We start from the raw sequence: 19015 nt of genomic DNA on the forward strand, positions 1-19015 counted from the left end.
ACATCATTCCCCCCCTTCCCAGAAAACCCCCATGGGAAACAGGCAGCCTGTTGCCTCAAGGATACCAGCTGAGCCTTAGAAACTTGTGTGTGGCTGTTCTAGAAAAACTGCAAAGGCTCAAAGTGGGGAACTGGTTGAATCAGGTGTGGTCAGTCTAGGTTCTTAGAGAAGGTGTGAGAATGAGCTGATGTCTGTGAGGCTTCCAGCCTCCTGGCCCCAGACCTAATGTTCTCTGAATTGGATAGCACATGCCTTCCAACCTCAAGGGCAGAAGCCCCTCCCCAGTGCCTGTTCATGAATAGGGTACTCACCTGTACTCAAGCTCTCCCAACCCATTGCCTGGGCTTCACATAAACCTGAGTAGTATTTGTTTGGGTTTAGCCATCCTAACAGGACTTAGGGATCAGTGGCATTCTCCCTGATAGAATGGGCAGGCTAGAATAGATACAAGATTTCTGAAGTTGGAGACTTCTATTTTGATCTTTTCTCCATAGCACCAAGGCCACTGCCTGGCCATGGGAGACACCTAGCCAGTGTTTGTTGACTGATATACACTAGGTGGTCTTTCCTGGTCCCCACTCCCAACACTCCCATTGCTAGTGCCTTCCTTTCTCAAAATCCCTTCCATCTACTGCAAGAACCAGGTACCATTTATAGTCCATATACAGCACAGATATCTTATATAAAGATATATTTAGACAAATGCATAAATTGAATTTAAGTGAAGCAGAGTTACATAAAGTCATTGGTCCCACTTTCTCTTCCATAGCCACTGAAGCCCAAAATCAAGACAAAAGTCAGGAAGACTAGTGATGGCTCAGGATGCAGTGGAGGAGTTTAGTGTCCTCCATGTCCAATCAAGCTCTATGTGTTCCACAGGACCTGATTCTGCCATTTTGCTGGCCACTACAATAAATTGTTCCCACCCACCCCTTCTGCTGAAGGAAATCTTCACATGCCTGGGGTAGACACATCCCCAACTCACCAAAGGGTTCAAAGTCTGTTAATTACTCTCTGACTGATTTAGCCTATCTGTCGGCAAGGTTTTCAAGGGTATGGGCATTGAGCAGTTTCTTGGAGCCACAGTTGAGAGTTTGATAGGATGTGGACACCACGAAACCTAGACAATATGCCAGGCTCATGCCAGGAAACAATCACCTCTATTTGAATAGTCCTAGGAAGAGGACATCCAGGATGCTAAAGGGCTTGAAATTCTTTCTTCATGAGAACCAGCTGCCCAGATTTTTTTTTAGCCTGAAAGAGTTGGGGATGCTTAGCAGCTCAATACAAGCATTTAAAGGGCAATTCCATGAAATAGAGATTCTATTCAGTCTTGGCCACACATGGCTAAAGTAGAAGAAACACCTCGTACTTCACTGAAAAATCTGAGACCATTTGCTGAGTATTCCTCCATTCTTCCCTCCTACTCATCTCACATCATTACTCAGATGTTCCTTTCCACTATCTCTTCCTTTATTCCAATCACAGATGAAGAGGTAGCCCTTCTCCTTTTCAAGGCAATCTTTCTACATGTGGCTTTCCTCTCTGAATTTCTCCAGACAATTACCCTTACTGGCCATTACTAATGTCTCTCTCATCTTTAATCTTTCCCTATCTACTAATCCATTTTCAACTGCCTTCAACAGACTCCTGTTGCCCCCATCTTTTAAAGACAAAAACAAAAACATCTGCTTATCCCTAATCCCTATCATTCTATCTTTCTTTTCCCCTTCATGATTAAACTCCTTGAGAAAGCTGTCTACAATTTTTGCCTTTACTTCCTCTCATTTCTTTCTAAACTCTCTTCAATCTGGCTTCTTGCCTCATCTCCCCTCCTTTAGTGAACTGCCCAAAAGATTTGTCTAAAGATTAGGTCTAAACATGCCACCCACAACCCAACTTAATAAACTCCTTTTCACTTCCAGAATTTGATAAATCTTCTAAAGGGCTTTAAAATCCTCTCAAAGTACGGTCCTTTCCTACCTTTCCAGTTTTCTTATACCTTATATTCTTCTGTGTACTCTTTAGTCCAGTCACAAGGACATCCTTGCTGTTGGTTAAAATCAACATTCCATTTTATGACCATGAACATTTTCACTGCATGTTCCCCATAGCTGAAATTCTTTTCCTCCTCATCTCTATCTCCAGACTGTCTTGGCTCCCTTCAAATTTCAACTAAAGTTTTGCTTTTAGCAAGAAGCCTTTCCTAATCCTTCCTACTCTGAGTGTCTTCCCTTTAGGACTGCCCTCAATTTATCTTACCAATATGGTGTCCCCCAAACCTTTAATAGCTTACATTTTCACAGCTCCATATCTATGTAGGAATGAGCGTGCCCTAACAGCACCTGCTACTCCAGGTGGGTTCAATTTCCCACCAATATGTGGGGATCATCAGGAACATGCTCAACAATTTCCTTTATCCATTGATTCATTCCATCAAGGTGGCATGGGACTCAGGGTTTCCTGTGGACACCCCAAAACCCCAGAGATATTCCAGGTCAAAAGGTACACAAGGAATTCCTTTTCTTGCACTCTTGCAGTGCAGGCTGAAGGAAGATGACTTTAAACAACATAAACCCTATGATAAGAAGGAATTTCTGAGAGAGACATTCCCTTTGGCCCCTCCTTTTAGCTTTTTGATGACCATAGATACTCACCTCCCAGTTTGCTTCAGATAAGCATCTGTTTGTATCTCAGATGTCTAATCATTCCCTGAACTACACATTTCACCCCCTTTTGTCTTCAAGGCATAACCCATCATCCCATCACACATCCCTGGTCACATAGTAGCACATCAACTCAACTCTGGTCACTTAGTCTGTATTGTCAAAAGGGTATAAGAATCCTGAACTCCATCTCTTCACAGAGGCAGTGTCTTCACCTGCACCTCCCTCCCAGTCATTCAACTTGCATTGAACTTTATAAATTTATTTTTAAAGATAATCATTGGAGTCTGTCATTGTTGAAGGAGCATCCTTTTCTGGCCCAGGGTTTTATCAAGCTCTCCCACAACAAAGGAGTCAGTGTGCTTTGCAGTGTGATGATACTAAGAGATATAAGAAATAAAAAATATCTGGTCCAGAATCTATCCTGAAGACTCTCTAGGATTTCTCCTTCTCTAACATCATTGTTTCTTATTGGCAGAAACTCAAGCAGATAATCACAGCCCTTCATATGACTTTCCTGAGTACCCATTCTCCTTTTCATTAGCCAATTGGTAGGATTTGCATACTAAGCCCACAGTCACATAAGCTTCCAACCATTGAGAAATAATCCTTATAGGAGTTGTTGTTGAAGAGGGAGGGTTAAAGTACAGGCTAAATCCAGCCTCTCAAAAGGAATGCTATGATCAGAGATAGAGGGGGAAGAACCTCCTTGTACAAAATATTTTAGCAGATTTTTATAGTGGCAAAGAATTGGAATCAGAGGAGGTGTCCATCAATTGGGGAATGACTGGTTAAGCTGTGGTATATGGTTTTAATAGAATACTTTTGGACCATAAGAAACAATAAACAGGAGAGTTTCAGAAAAACCTGGAAAGACTTACATGAACTGATGCAAAGCAAAGTGATCAGAACCAAGAAGACACTGTATATAGTAACAGAAATATTGTATGATGATCAGCTGTGAAAGACAAAACTAGTATCAACAAAACAAGGTTCCAAGATAACCCCAAGGAACTCATGATTCAAAATGCTATCCAAAGTCAAAGAAAGAACTGTTGGAATCTGATTGCAGATCAAAGCACACCATCTTTCATTTTAGTTCCTTCAGTTTTTTAAAATTGCATTGTGTAGATTTTAAAATTAATATCTAAATATTATATTTTATAAGATTCATTAATAATAACTAAAGTAATAAAGCTAGAGCCACTGTCACAAGAAAAGAGCCCAAGAGGGAGGAGTCACTAAACAATATACACATAATGCAAACATGAGGATGAAGGGAAAAGGATGCTGGGTAATGGAAAAGAATTCTGGGGAACATAATACTGGGGAGAGCAGAACCAGGAGAACATTGTACACAGAGACTGATACATTGTGGTACAATCGAATGTAATGGACTTCTCCATTAGTGGCAGTGCAGTGATCCTGAACAACCCGGAAGAATCTAGGAGAAAGAATACTATCCATATTCAGAGGAAGAACTGTGGGAGTAAAAGCACCAAAGAAAAACAACTGCTTGAATACATGGATGGAAGGGATATGATTGGGGATGTAGACTAAATGAACATCTTAGTGCAAACACCAACAACATGGAAATAGGTTCTGATCTAGGACAGAAGTAAAACCCAATGAAATTGTGCATCACCTACGGGAAGGGTGGGTGGAGGGGAGGGAGGGAAATAATGTGATTATTGTAACCAAGGAATAATGTTCTAAATTGTCTAAATAAACTAATTCAAATGGGAAAAAAATGTCACCTCAGTGGCTTCTGAGCCAGCCTGAAGATACTCAGCTTGGCCTCCCCCAGCCTCTTTCTGACTGGATTCCAGCCCTCACCAACAAGCCCATGGTTAGCCCAAGCTTGTATTGGGGTGGCAGTTGCCCAAGGAGGGAAGGAAGGCTGACACAGGCTTTAAGAAGATGGTGTCACCAGTGCTGGACCAGGTTAGGTCAAGAAGGGCTGTAGGGCTTTCCTGATGGGGAGCATAATGGGAGGATGTTTTTTATTAGGAAGAGTAATGATGGTGGACTGGACACAGTTCTTTTTAAAAAAAAAAACATTTTCTTCAGTTGTAGAAATAATTTTTGACAATTGTTTTCTGACATGTTGCAATTCAGATTCTTTCCTTCCCTTCCCTTCCCCTCCTTCCCTAAGGCAGCAAATAGTCAGATATAGGTTATATACCAGTGCTTCCATGTAATAAATATCTCCATATTCCCTATGCTGTGACAGAAGGTACTTATCAATTGTATAGTTGGAAAATGTTGAACCCCAGGGTGACATGTACAATTATAAATTGTTGGATATTTTTGCCTTTTAGTTTCTTTTGGTACTTAGCAAAAAGTATGCAGTCAGGTGCACAGACTAGGATTAAAAAAATTACAGGAATTTGTAAACCTTGTTATTTACACTACAAAAGACATCTCTTATGGTACTAGACAAAATAATAAAATCCATTTGGAGGAATGTGTGATCCATCATTATAAAGGAGGAAATTTAAGATAGGAGGAATAAAAGTAACATGACCAGATCTCAAACTATATTATTGTGCAAGAATGATTGGTAATAGTTAAAAAATAACTAGTAGATCAGTTCACAAACTAGATATATCAGACTTAGAAGGAAAGGAACACCATATTCTAGTTTGATAAACTCCAGAACACAAACTGCTTGGGGAAGGACTGCCTATTAAGAACTGATAGGGAAACTAGAAATAAATTAAACAGAAATAGCTTTAAAAATCACATTCTGGGATAGAAGAAGAGATCATAAGAGACATAATAATTTTGGTTATGTAAAACTCAAAAAGGCTTTAATTGAGCAAAATCAATGTAGCTAGAATAAGAGAAATTGCTTAATAGGTGTGTGTTCCTTCAACAATCTCTAATAAGAGTTGCAAGTCTTGTTAAAGGCAATTGGCACAAATATATGGATGTACACACTCATCTACATTAAATGCCATTTTCCAATTATAGGAAAATATGGATGTAAACAAGAAATATTAAAATATCTATGAAAATTCTGTATACTGATAATAAAAGAGTGCAAACTAAAACAACACTGGAGTTTTACCTCTCATCCATCAATCTGGAAGAGATGACAAAAGAAGGTAATCGTTAATGTTGGGAGGTCTTTCGGAAATCAGATCTGTTAATTTGTTGTTGGAATTGAAATGTAGACTAGGTATTTAGTGATCCCTCCTTTCTGCAGGCATGAAACCTCTAGGGAAGGTCCATCTTCTTGAGATTCTCTTCCCCTAACTGGGACTTAGAAATTCTACTTGTATAAGAAGAAGCCAGAGTTTTGTCTCTCTTTCATTTCTTAATATCTTCCTTCTATTGGAAATATTGTAAATAAACTACCATAAATTCCATTTACTTTAGTAATCCATTTTGGGATTTAGAAATTAAATCCCTGGTGACCATCTAATTAAATATTATTCAGAGTCCAACCACAATTAAATTCAACACATGTAAAGAGAGCATCTTCTGTTGACACAGATTGACTATATCCTATCACATGCACTAGAGATAATAATCCATAGACAAGTGGATACTGTTTTTGGGAACCCATTGAATTCCTGAATTTTTTCCTTTATTTTTATTATTTCTTTTCTTTTGATTAGAATATTTGATTTTTTTTCCTTTTTTCATTTCTTATACTTAAGATTCATACAATCTATATATATATATACAATATATATATAATATATATATTAATTTTTTAATTCAGCAGTAATATAAGCTTAAAAATATATATGTATACATACGGAGATATATATACATATATATATATATATATATATATATATATATATATATACTTGCTCTAATATTAAGGCATACCCAAAAGTTTTAAACTGTGGGAACCTGCCATTTATTGATAACATGTTATGGGGCTGTGATTAATGTTTGTGTCTGATTCTAGGAAATGGGATCAAAAAGGAGCTCAGACTTCATCTATACAGTGCCATAGAAGCACAGACTTAACCTGAATAGTGCCAAAAAGAACACCCAGATCAAGAAGAAAGAAAACAATCCAGGTAGGATTGATGCACTTCTAAGCCATTACAAATGGACTTGGACCTAGTGTGAAAATCAAGGTTGCGACGCTTGACATATCTTAAGTCTTGGACTTCCTTGTATCCACACTCTTTGTGAAATACTCACAGATAAGTACTGAAGTTTGGCTATCATCCTGGCTCCCCTATCCCTGAAAATGACAAAAAAAATCAGACCCAGTAATGAGACTTCCCTATCAAAATAAAAATCTAGTACTTTTTTCTCTTGTATAGTATGGCAACTTCCTATAGTCTTGGCTGCAAATGGATAAGTGAAATATTACTGCATTCTGTCCTACAGAGTTGGGGGATAGAAATTACTTTAATTGGACCCTAATACAAGGGCCTGTTAGAAATTTATTGGACCCTAATAAAAGGGCCCATTATGAATTTATTCTTGGTTACTTAACATTTTATATACACAGATTTTGATATTTTGATTCTGATTTTGAACTTTTCTTTCTCCCAAAAGTTTAACTTTCTTCCATTTTTTCTTTATGTTTTTTTTCCTCTTCTTTTGATAATTGACTCATACAATTCCATAACTCAACCATGCATCCTGAGCTGAACTGGGTGTTTCTTAACACCCACTTCGGGGGGGGGGGTGTATTTTAATAAAAATTCAAGATTTTGAAATTTTGTTCAAGAAAGATCTTCAAAGAAAGAAGCTTGCTAACTCCTAAAACCCAGAGAATGAACTTTTGTAGAAAGATTCTGGAAAACCTACACTACATCAAGAAGATCCAGAATGAACTTTAGGTGTGGTTGATTGAACTGAAGGTTGATTGAACATTTATTTGAACGTATACTCTTATGCCAAAAGGGGTCTGCCCCCTAATTGGATTTTTTCAATGCTCCCAGCAAACATTGGTTTTGCTGCCTTTCTCTCATATATTCCCCTATTCTATCTAAATATTGCAGTTTCCACTTAGAAGGTGAAATTTTGTATGCACCTGCAGTTAGAAGAATTTAGAGGTGCAGGATGATTATGTTTAATGATCAGTTGGGGAGACTAGTGTCCCAATCATCATCAGGGGTGATTGTGAATTTTAGATTTACTCCAACCAGCTTAGTCGAGCAACCAGGAATGTCTACACCCTTACTTAAGGGTTAAGTGTTGAGGAGGATGGCCTATGACAGGCATGTGCTAGCAAGTGACAAATAAGAAAACAACTGACAGAGCCCCTGGGCTGCCCCAAGTCAAGCTTAAGCTACCATTGGTACATGTGAGACATAGGAATTGATGTAAAAACTGTCTATATATTCATGTGACTTTCTCTTTCTGGCCTCACTTTGGAGACAGAGATGTTGAGCTCTGGGTCTCTCTCTCTATCAGAGACATTGGATTCAACTAGTGGTGTGGCTTGTGGCAGCGTGCTGGTGTCATGGCATGTATGCAGCTCTTGTCCGGGTTTGGCAGTGAGCATCCTTGGTACGGTGACTAGGAAAAGCTCAACAGCATGGGTCAGGTGAGGCATCTTCCCTGAGCTCTCTCAGAGTTTAGCAGTTTCCTTTTTTTCCTTTACCTTTTCTGAAAGCACTATTCTCTTAGGAGGCCCCTCATCTCGAAGTAGACCTCATGGCTGGAAGCTGAGCTAGTTTTAATCTTGGAGGAGGCCTCGTGGCTGAGGTCTCTGAACTTCCCTTGGTTTAGGCTAGGCCGGAGAAATCTTATACCCCTGTCTCTCTAGTCTTCTTAATTCCTTCCCTTTATATTAATTAAACCACCATAAAATCCCCCCAAACCCCTAGACCATAGAAGAGAACTCTGTGTTATCCAAATTCTAGTTCTAGCTCCCATTAATGGGAATAACATTTCCCTTTTTATGTTGATCCAAGTCCCACACTTAGAAATATAACAGCTACCTTTGCTATCTAAATCTCTTACTTCCACAGGCCACTAAAAGATGAACTACAGAGTCATCCATTCAAAAGATGACAAATCTAGGATTCATAGGATCAGGGAGGAGGTCAAAATCCCTGCTTACGTCAGTACAAAGTACTCAGTCACTTGGAAGTTTTATGGGGGTGAAACAAAATTATTCAGAGAATGGAAGTTTGTCTAAATGTGTATGATCTGTAGGGCAGAGGGAGGGATTTATTGTTTTTATAATGTGATGCAATCCCTTAGTCAGTCATCCATTCAGCTTTGTATTCATTCAAAAACTGTTTCTTAAGGATATTATTTGAGTTGATTCCTGGGTTACAAAGATATTAGAAGGATCTTCCATGTGTGGTTTCTTCCTCTTTGACTTTAGAGACTACATTTTAGACAAAATTACAATTGCTCTGAGATCCTGGCTAGAAAAAATGCACACTTTAAGCTTAGGTTTAGGTCCCCACCCCACCTGACTTTCTTTTGCCTGCCTTCTTGTTCATGATCAAGGCTTAATTCATGTTCCCAGTAATATCTGATTCACCAAACAGAATATGAAATTGTACATTTTTCAAATACACAGGCAAGGGATGGTGGATTAAAAAGCTGGCATTTTCCTGAGACTGCCTTCTATCTAGGACATCTGCTGAAAATGCGTGTAGAGCTGGAGAATCCTATAGATTCTATCTTCTCTGCCACATTGGCTCAGGTCTAACTTTTGTCCTCAGTGATATAATGGAAAAACCATGTTTACTCTAAACATTTCACTTCCAGACAGTTAGAGTCTTTGGTCCTAAGAAATTCTTTCTTTCATTCAAATGATGGGTTCTTAGCTGATTCAAAAAAGTTCATAGTCTCTATTCATATTTGATTCTGATTGAATCAATTGAACACTGTTCCTACTTCATAAATGTGACCACTTTTAAGTAGGAGTAATAAAAAAATTAAGTGCTACCCTTACACTACACACTCACACAAACACATGCACACAGACACACATGCAGAGTGAGACACATACACATAGAGAGAGAGAGACAGAGAGAGAAAGATAAGAGATAGATATGGAGGCAGGGAGCCAGAGTCAGAGACATACAGAGAGAGACAGAGAGAAAGATTTACTATGTCTCATACTAAGAGACTGGAGTCTCAAACCTCAAATACATATTCTTTCTGAGGGTAGTATCTGCATTATCCTTTTTCAATACATTCCCAATACTTTGCATGATAATTAGGTAGTTCAACAGGTAGAGTGACAGCCAAGGGATCCGGAATATCTGATTTTAAATCTTTCTTCTGACACCTAATGTTTAACTCCTGCCACACCAATTAACCATTTTCCCTTAGTTTCCTCATTTACAGCATGAGAAATGGGAAGGAAATAGAAAACCACTCTATTGTCCTTGCCAAGAAAAGCACAAATAGGGTCACAAAGAGTCAGACAAAACAGAAATGACTAAACAGAAATACTTCTACTAAAAAAACTTAGAAAAAAGCTTCTATTTGATAATAAATTCTTGTAACTAACATTATTCCCTCTCCAAAAGCTTTCATATGCCAATGTAGTAGGGGATGTGGGATGGGACAGACTCCACACCCCAATTCATATCCTAAAAGCTTTTTCTTCTCCATAAGAGGAAAGCAATGCAGCTACTTTGATCTTTAGCAACTTGTGTCTTTTTTCCCAAGGTAACTGATCCAAGTTTTTGCAGATAGGATTGTTATATTCATGAAAAAATAGTATTGATAGGCTTTTCAGAATAAGAAGAATGCATGCTTGTAGCTAACAACAAACTAAAATTAGATAACAACTCACATTAAGATATGCATATGCTTACTCCAAACAACATCAGTATGACTTGGATGCTTTTTGTGTAGCCTCTTCCCTCCAGATGTGACAAAGTCTGTAGCCCAGGATTCCACATAAAAGCCCTGGAGGGAAAGCCTGTCTGCTGTTTTGACTGTGCACCCTGCCCACAGGGGCAGATTTCCAACCAGACAGGTAAGTCTGTGGAGAATCTCATAGCAAACATATAAGCAAACACATACCCAGAGAAACAAAAAAAGCTGGATGACACTCAGGTCATATTCTAATAAAGGAAAAACTCAATTCCTATGGAACATGAAATGAGAGGAAACCCAGGCGCAAGCTCAGAAAGATCAAACAGATTGAGGGTCAAGAGGGATCAAAATTAGTGAGAGTTGGTGTATTCGAAGTCCACCAGATTAGAAATTTCTGAACCAGTTTTTGTGTGGCTCAATTACTCAGGGATAAACTTCTAGAAATGTCTATTGACACTGATCATTACACTACATCACCATTACATTACATAGGGCTTTAGAATTTTCAGGGGCTCTTTTCTCACAAGACCCCAAAGACAAAATGTTACTATCTTTGTCATAGTTGTATTGAAGAGAAAGAAAAAGTGACCAACTGTAGTAACACAGTTATTAAGAAGAGTTAAGAATCAAACCCAGAACACTTCAAAGAATTCCATCACATTTTGAAATTCATCTCAACTGTTTCTCCTGGATGCTTGCTTACATGTATGTTACACGATACATGCCAAGAAGGCACCAACCCTACTCCATTATTCAGAAAAGTCCTTGTCTTTCTATTGCTCCATAACCTTATTCAGTTCCAAATTTCTCCTCATTTGCCACAAGGCTTTGATTTCTGAGAAGAAACCAATGTACTTTGAAAAGTATATTAAGCTCTCAAAGCTGAGTAAACTGTCAGATGTTTAGAAAATCAATGCCAACATTAGGAAAATGGGAAGTAATCTAGACAATGGAAATAATCTGACCTAGGGCAATGTCTCAGGGTGAAAAACTCTGTGAAGGAAGATCTTTCAATAGTCTTTGGAAAGGAAAGTGTTTGGGAGGATGCTCTCTCTTCAGCAGTAAATCAATACAAGTGTTAGCTTTCAATGCTGTGTCTCCTGAGCATGGCTGGAAGATACAGAGGACATTGTTTTTATAACCTGAAATGGTAGGAATTGAGCAGTGACCTGCCCATATACCCTTTCCATTGGGGGAAGGATTACTTGGTTCTTGTAAGTTAATGGGTTGGACAAGTGGAAGGACCCCAGATTCCATGAGATTCCTAGAATATTGTACTGTAAGAGGGACAATAAAAAGGTTTGGACTAAATTTAGGAATGTGGTTGGCAGGAATTATTAGTCAATTTCAAATGACTTTTATGGTCATTTATTTACAAAATAAGAATGAAAGTAAGAAAATCAGAGAAAGTAGATATTTACTAGGCCTTGTCCAAACCAGGCAGGGCTTCAGAGGCCCCAGGAAATGGGGCACAGAGGTAAATTAAGCCAGGTTATTAAATATAAGGTCTCCTCTGAGACAAGAGCACTCTCCAGAGGCTAGTACCTCCAGAACAAACCAGGGAAAGGAGTCACTATTTTTTCATTCACCCACATGGTAGTCCTAATAGAAAATAGAAATCAGTCCCTCAGCCAGAGCTCCTCCAGGGTCCTTCAAGTCAAGTTCCAAGGGAAATGACCTCCTCACAGGAAGTTCTTGCCACTTATAAAGACCATTCCTTTCATCACTTCCTGTGCCTTCCTTCCATTTTAAATGGACCAATTAAAGGTAAAGCTTTGTTTAGCACGGCCCACGGGACATTCAGTTGAATCTTATTCATTACTTACTATAGCACACATGGGTCCTCACAATTATGAGGATAGCACATCCTCATAATTAAGGATAATAGGGTTGTATACCCTTCTGATGATTAAATCTAAAATTGGGAAGGGAAGAGTTAATCCCATCTTCACAATACCCAAGTGGTCATCCACTTTCTGCTTAAAGATCTATAAGGAGATAGCCATTACTCTCAATGCAGTTCACTAAATTTTTATTCCACTCTCATTATTAATATTTCCTTCACGCAGAATCTAAATTTCTCTGTTCTCAATTTCTGGACTGCATCTTATGTTGCCCTCTGGCAAAGCCCTCTAGCAAGCCCTCTCCAATAAAATAGAGCAAATATAGTCTTCCACTAATATACGCCCTTTGAATGCAAAGAATCACCTACCCTCTCTTCCAAATATTTCCCCCCACCATAAACATGCACAGTTCCTTCCATCAACATTCTTAGAATATTCAGAGTTGAGGTCCAGGTGGGGAATTTAAGAGTTATTTTTGGTAAAGCCCAAAAGGCATCTCGTCAACAGCTAATGGCATATAGATACATCATCATAGATGAACTCACCATCAACAGGAAAGGTAATGGAATCAAGACCTTTAAAAATTATAAGATATGCATCTCCACAGAGAATTCAAGAAGAGTTCCAGAAAAACTAACATATTAAGCAAAATTGAATCATTTTTCTGTAGGAAAAATCTATAAAGGATAGTTAGATACAGGATGAGGAGATAGACACTTAAAAGATACATTGTCCATATCCATTAAATCATTTCAACAATAAACTGGATTTCATTACTTAGTATCAATTTTATTTTTAATGTCATATTATTTTAATAATAGTAATGTCTCATTAATAAAGTAAAGATAATACTTATATAATAGCTAGTTTTCATGTAGCAATTTTAAGAGGGTTCAAAGATTTTACATTTGTTAATTCACTTAATTTTCATCAGAACTGCATAAGGAAGGTGCCATTATTATCTCCATTTTACAAGTGATGAAATTCAGAAAAAAGAAGTTAAATTGACTACTAGCATCACAAAATTACAGATTATATGAGGCAAGATTCAATGGAATCAATTGGAGGAATTTGTATTATTATAATACCAATTTGGAGACCACTGATAGTGAAGGTATGCACACCTGCCATTCTAAGACCTTATTGTTCTCTTCACAGAGAGATCAATGCATGGAGTGCCCCGAGGACTGTAAATGCCAAAACTGTAAGGATAATTTTTAGTGTTTTGACTTAAGATCTAAATAAGTGGTCAGCATGGGAAATTCCCAAATATGAAAATACCCAAGTCAGCTGGGGATTTATGGAAAGATTTTAATTAATATAATGAAGGAATTAAGGGAATGAGAGAGAGAGAAATAGAGAGAGAGAGAAAGAGAGAGAGAGAGAGATAGAGAGAGAGAGAGAGAGAGAGAGAGAGAGAGAGAGAGAGAGAGAGAGAGAGAGAGAGAGAGAGAGAGAGAGAGAGAATTAATTTAAACTGCTCTGGCTCAGGCTGAGCCAAGCAGTAGTTAAAGGCCTAGGACAAACTGGCCTCTCTGAGTCTAAGGGAGAGCGAGTCAGTCTTATTACTCACCACAAGACTGTCTCCAAGCAAGCTCCAGGCCTCCACTGAATCTCCTCAACTCCAATTCCCCTGAACTGACTTCCAATCCAAACTGAATTGGTTCAACTGCCTTTTTACCCCTTCCTTTTAAAGAAATTTTCTCTTATGTCATCTCTCCTAAATTTTCACATCTACCAATCACAGTAGATGCTTTTTTTCCAGGATTGCCCATTCTTAGTTCTCACCTTCTCTGGTTAGATTATATCTTCTGAGTACTTCACACCTCTTTGTTAAGCTTACCTTTTGTAAGTTACTTGACCTTTTTGTGATTAATTTAACCTTTACAGGGGCTTAATACCTTTCTGTATTAGATCTAAAAATAGACGTAGCTTAATTTAGTAACTTTACTATGAGGTATGAGTTAGGGACTTTCCTTGTTCAATCAGGAGTTTACAACTTTATCTTCCCTTAAGGCACCCTATGAGTAGGGTGGAGTAATTTTAAAAGTTCCCAATACATTCTTGATTCTTGTTAGACCAAGTATCTCCATTGTTACAATAAGGGAATAGCTAGATCAAATCTTTTAAAGTAGAGTCTGAATAGTTTTTAAGATTCACAGGACCAATATCCCATGAGGGAGAGGATTCACTGCCTTCCCAAAAGGGTGACTTTCCTGGCCTATGAAGAAACCTTGGGCATGGCCTTGGCCTCCATAGCTGTTTCCTTCTCTCTTCTCACAGCTCTGGTTCTCTGGGTCTTTGTGAAGCACATAGATACCCCCATAGTCACAGCAAACAATCGGGATCTCACCTACACTCTCCTCTTCTCCCTTTCCTTATGCTTCCTTTGTTCCCTGTTCTTCATTGGCCGCCCACTGCAATAAATTGCCTCCTCAGACAAACAACATTTGGAGTCATGTTCACAGTGGTCATCTCCTCTATTCTTGCCAAAACCATCACTGTGGTTCTGGTCTTCAGAGCCACCATTGTAAACCTCAAAATTCCTTAGACTTATAAATGTTGGAAATTTCACCATTGGGATATTTCATACTTGGAAAATTTCTTACTGATAGTCTATTGGAATGGGAACCCCATTGGCATGGGAGGTTCCTTCTCTTCCCTTCTTAAGATTACTTTAGGACAGAAACCTTTTGCTGAACAATGGAAAGGACTTTGACCTATGCTTAAGCATAGAACAGGAATTTCTTTGAGTCATGATTGATTTTAGAATTGATACAATGGAGATACTTGGAATCAATCTCCACCCTATTCAGTCCTAACAGGATTGAGTAAGTGCTGCAGCCTAGATCAAAATTTAATTATTCCAATCTCTACCCTACTCAGGTTAACAGGATTTAGAAAGGGCTGTAGCAAAGGAGCAAAGATTTAATCATTTGAAAATATGACCTTCAACAGACATGTGCAAAGCCTCTGGGCGGTCCTGGGTTAAGCTAGAGCCTCCATTGGCACAGGGAAATTGATGGACAGTGATTGGTAGATGTGAGAACTGAGGGGAGGCAACTTGGATGGTTTCCTTAAAGATCAGGGGGGTCTGAAGACTCGGGGTGGTGGAGGAGTTGGTCGGAGTGGTGGCAGTGTACTCTGAGAAGCTTGCTCTGAAGGAAGCTGAAGGTGGGGGCCTCTGAGACTGTCTCTCCATTTTGGTCACGTGAGTAATAGGGACTGATCTCTTTTATTTGCCCCAGCTATCTAAGGGCTTGGGCCTTTTGGCCCAGCCTAAACAGAAGGGGTATTTAATCCCTATTCCCTTCTCTCCCTTTTTCTCTCTCTCTATCTCTAATTCCTTTCTTCCTCCTATTGAAATTAAACTCCATAAAAGGTTGACAGCTGACTTGAGTTTTCATTTAGGAATTACATAGCTGAATTCCTTGGCGACCTTAAATTAATATATATCAGTCTTTTAAAGTGATTCCCTTGTCACACCAGACCAGGTAGCAGGAGCAGAAGATGGGTGGGCTCCAGAGCACCTATTTCTCTTGTTGTGTCTTGTACCTTCATTCAAGTCTCACTCTGCACAATGTGGCTGTTTCTCTCACCCCCCATTCCCAGATGTAGACACACACTCTGACCCTGAGCACATCATCCTTGAGTGCAATGAGGGCTCTCTCATTGCCTTCTACTCAGTCCTGGGCTACATAGCACTCTTGGTCCTGGGGAGCTTCACTGTGGCTTTTCTAGGCAGAAATCTCCCTGACACCTTCAATGAAGCCAAGTTCATCACCTTCAGCATGCTTGTGTTCTGCAGTGTCTGGATTTCCTTCCTGCCTCCATACCAGAGCACCAAAGGAAAATGATGGTGGCTGTGGAGGTCTTCTCCATCTTGAGTTCCAGTGCTGGCTTACTAGGCTGCATCTTCATCCCCAAGTTCTATGTAATCCTTCTACAGCCACAGAAGAACACAAAGAAATTTTAAAAGAATAATCCCATTTCCCAAGATAAGAAGTATTCAGAAAATTTCTTCATTACTCCAACTAATAACAAGATGTTTTAAAATGTTAATTAGTCTTGCTTAAAAATGTCTCAATTTTTCCCCAGCTGAAAATATTAGAGCAGCTTTCTTTGCAATGACAATGATCTGAAAATGGTGGGGATACTCATCAATTGGGTATTAGGTAAAGAAGTTTTGGTACATGTTTGTTGTGACAAGGAAATCACTTTAAAAGACTGATATATATTAATTTAAGGTTGCCAAGGAATTCAGCTATGTAATTCCTAAATGAAAACTCAAGTCAGCAGTCAACCTTTTATGGAATTTTTAATTAAAAACAGGAGGAAGAAAGGTATGAGAGAGAGAGAGGGGGGGGGAAGAAGGGAATAGTGCTTAAATACCCTCTCTGTTTTGGCTGGGACAAAAGGCCCAAGCCCTTAGATAGATGAGGCAAAGAAAAGAGATCAGTCGCTATCACTCACATGACCAAAATGGAGAAACAGTCTCAGGGGCCTCCACTTCCAGATTCCTTCAGAGCAAAACTTCTCAGAGCACAACCTCTCAGAGCAATACCTCTCGAACCCCTCCTCTCCTCAGACCCTGCTATCTTTAAGGAAACCATCTAAGTTCCCTCCCCTCAGTTCTCACATCTACCAATCACTGTCCATGTCTTCCCTGTGCCAATGGTGGCTCTAGCTTAACCCAGGACAGCCCAGAGGTCTGCCCCTTTGCACATGTCTGTTGAAGGTCATACTCTCAAATAATTAAATCTTGATCCTTTGCTGCAGCCCTTCCTAAATCCTGTTACTCTAAGTAGGGTGGAGATTGTATTTTCTAAGACCTGGTTCTGTCATTCCAAGTATCTCTATTGTATCAATTCTAAAATCAATCATGACTCAAAGAACTTCCTGTTCTATGCTTAAGCATAGGTCAAAGCCCTTTCCATTGTTTAGCAAAAGGTTTCTGTCCTAAAGTAGTCTTAAGTAGGGAGGAGAAGGATCCTCCCATGCCAAGGGGTTTCACATTCCAATAGAGTTCTTACTATCAGTAGGAAATTTTTTCCAAGTATGAAATTTTTCAATGGTGAAATTTCCAACATTCATAAGTCTAAGAAATTTAAGGTTTACATTGTAATGAAGCAATATGGACCAATAAAAAATGACAAATTACCCAATTTTTAAAATGCATAAAAAGACCAAAATGAAATCAGGAAAGAAATAAACAAAACCAAAAGATCATTATAGAGAAAAACTGAGACATTATTTGAAGAATAACTTAATGTCCACCTCAAGAGAAAGAAATGTTAAATAGAAACATGATAGAAATAGTACATGCACACACACACACACACACATATATATACATATATTTTAAATTCCAAGAGACTGAGTTCGATTTAAGAGAATGAATCAAATTTTTGGTCAGGCTAACAATAAACATTACATTTTTTGTTTGGTGATCTCTCAGTGATCAAAGAAAAAAATATTTAGCATCTTGAGCCAAAAATTTAATTTTGGAAGCTTGTTATACAGCCCTCCTCTAACCATCTCCTCTTGGTGAATATCTAATGAAAAGAACTGATTTTCCCTCAGTCCCTACCTGATTGCTTCATGACACTGACAGGATTCATGCCTGATAATAATATTCTAATATCCCTTGGTGTTCTGGACAGGAAGATTAAGATGGGACTGAATAAGTTTTGATCTCCATAGTCATTTCAATAGGGAACTCAAGGATGACATCTTGCTGCCTGCACACATTCTTGGATTGAGCCACTCTTGTTTACCAGGCAATATTGAAATCTTCAATTTCAATCACCTCAGCGTCTAAGATGCTGTGAGGCATGGAATGTAAAAGCATTTCTTGACTTTCTTAGGAACAAAGAGATAGTGAAAGAGGTTTGAAAGACAGACTCAAGCCTCAATTTGAAACTTAGAAACAAAAAATTATTACTTATATATACATATTTTGTGTCACTTTTGCCTTTTGTCTCTTCAGCTCTCTGTCTCTTTTATCCATCCCTATCTCTATCTCATCTCTGTGTCTCTGTATGACTTTCTTGTTCTTACTCTCATTCTCTCTCTGAAAGATGAAGACAAGAGCAATAAAGTAATGAACTGACAGAATATTAACCTCATTTTAAGAAGATAGAATTCAATAAGGATGTGTGTGTGTGTGTGTGTAAAGTACTACACAATTTCAAAAATGAAATTTCATAAATAAATGTTCTTGACATTATATTATATTTCTGGGGAAATTCTGGAGTAAATCATCAGATATGTACTTCTAGATATCTAGAAAGGGAATAGAAGATTACAGAAGACTTAATAAAACTTGATTCCTCTCTGTTGACAGAGGTGATTTTCCCAAAGTTTCAACTGAGACATTCTATCTAGATGTGGCCATTGGAGATATTTATTATCCTTCACTAGGCATGTTTCTTCCAAGAGTTTTATTTTTCTCCTTTTCCAATTGGGGGAAGCTTTCCATTAAGTGAAAAAATATGATTGAAATTAAAACGAAAAGTAAGATCAAATTACATGGATCAGCACCAATATATCAAGAATAGGTCATATAAAAGTGATTGCATTGCCTGTCTGGACAATGTGAGATTTAAAATGGTTGAGGTCTTAAACTGTAGTGGTTAAAATAGTGGAAGATATAAATTGTGATAGATATAAGAGAGGGTGAGTAAGTTTTGACCACAGAAATATGTTTCGCTACAGTGTCTTGGGTTT

At 38.4% G+C, this 19015-nt stretch overlaps 1 pseudogene; it reads left to right on the top strand.

The window, feature by feature from the left end:
* On the top strand, nucleotides 15771-16256 carry VN2R608P (vomeronasal 2 receptor 608 pseudogene; annotated as a pseudogene).

Source organism: Monodelphis domestica, chromosome 4, assembly GCF_027887165.1.
Source record: "Monodelphis domestica isolate mMonDom1 chromosome 4, mMonDom1.pri, whole genome shotgun sequence".
NCBI lineage: Eukaryota > Metazoa > Chordata > Mammalia > Didelphimorphia > Didelphidae > Monodelphis > Monodelphis domestica.